This window comes from Chrysochloris asiatica, unplaced genomic scaffold, assembly GCF_000296735.1.
Source record: "Chrysochloris asiatica unplaced genomic scaffold, ChrAsi1.0 scaffold00357, whole genome shotgun sequence".
In the NCBI taxonomy this organism is placed as follows: domain Eukaryota; kingdom Metazoa; phylum Chordata; class Mammalia; order Afrosoricida; family Chrysochloridae; genus Chrysochloris; species Chrysochloris asiatica.
Genome location: NW_006408875.1, coordinates 1,112,643 through 1,114,446, shown reverse-complemented (window position 1 = coordinate 1,114,446; position 1,804 = coordinate 1,112,643).

The window sequence follows — 1,804 nt, the reverse complement described above, 5'->3', positions numbered from 1 at the left end:
TTTTTATTTCCTCTGTTACTCAGTAGCTTTAAAGTAGGGTTCTAGTCAATTTCCATTTAATTAATTTTTCTTTGATCTTCATATTATTGGTGGCGAATTCTATAGGCTTCTGATCTGAGAAGAGGCTTTGTAGTATTCTGATGTTTTAAAAAATTTATTGGCACTTTCTTTGTGGCCTAACATCTGGTCTGTTCTGGAGAATGTTCCGTGGACATTGGAAAAGAATGTATATTGTTTTTTGTTGGGTTGAATTACGTAAAGTTGATTGTGTTCTTTAGTTCTTCTGTGTCTTTGTTGAGTTTCTTTTAATCTCCTACTATTGCTGGACTCCTGGTGTGGTGTTGTAGGATCAACACTGGACTACGAACTTTGAAGTCTGTGGTTCAAACTCACCAGTTGCTTCTCGGAAACCATGTAGAGATTAGCTATGAGTCAGAACCAACTCTATAGCACTTAACAACAACAACAACTGTTGTTGTAGAGTTGTCTATTTCTTTCTTCAATTCTATTAGCATTTGATTTATATATTTTGAGGCTCTTTCATTGGGAGCATAGATATTTATTGTGGTTGTTTCCTCTTGTTCAATTGATTCTTTCATCATGAGATATGTCCTTTGTCTCTTATGCTGGTTTTTGCTTTAAAATCTATTTCATCATAAATCAACACTGCCACTCTTGCTTGGTTTTGATTGCTACTGGTTTGATATATTTTTTGTCATCTTTTGATGGTGAGTCCATTTTTCTTTGTGTGTAAGATGTGTCTCTTGTAGACAGTATATTGAGGGACACTGTTTTCTTATCCATTTTCCTACTCTCTGTCTCTTGACTGGTATATTTAATCCATTGATATTCAGTATAATTACTGATCAGTATGAATTGATTGCTGTCATTTTGCTGTGTGGCTTTTGTGGTGTTGCTTGTTTTTTGTTCTGCGTAATTATCCATACTGAGTTTATTTTGTTTTTGTGTTTTCCTGTCATTTTGCTCATTTCTATTGTTTTAACATTTGCTAAATCTTTGTCATTTTCCTCTTTTTAATTTTGATGTGTAGGTGTATTGATTTTTTGAGGTTACCATGTAATTTATTAATTTCTTCTCCAGTTTAAAATGATCTGTTTCACTTTGTAATCTACCTCACTTGGTTGCCAATTGAAAGTTCTGTAACTACATTCTTCCTTCTTTTTGCTTTGTATTGTCTTAGTTGTAAATTGGTATCTCTGGTTCCCTAATTTCAATATTGTAGATTTTTTTTTAGGTTTGATTTACTTTGGAAACTTCTATATCTGAATTGAGTTCTGGGTGGTGCTGCCATGTATGTTAATCTCAGGTTGTTATCTGTTGTTATTGGTTCTCAGTCCAAAAAACTCCCTTTAATATTTTTTGTAAAGTTGGTGTAATTATTGAAATTCCTTTAATTTCTGTTTATCTGGAAATGTTCTAATGTCATTATCTTATTTGATGAAGAGCTTTACTTGGTATATGATTGTTGGGAATTGTTTGATCTTTCAGGGGTATTTGATATGTCTCCCCATAGTCTTCTTGCCTGCATGGTTTCTGCTGAGAAATCAGAGCTGAGTCTTACTGGTTCTCCTTTGTAAGTAACTTTTTGTTTTTCTTGAGCTTAACTCAGGTTCTTTCTTTGTCTTTGGTTTTGAAAATGTTGATAATAATATGTTTTGGTGTTTTTCTTTTGGAGTCTATCCTGTTTGGAGTTTATTCAACTTCTTGAATAGTTATATTCTGGTCTTTCATGATATTAAGGAAACTTTCTTCCAAAAACTCTTATACAATATTCTTTCTCTCT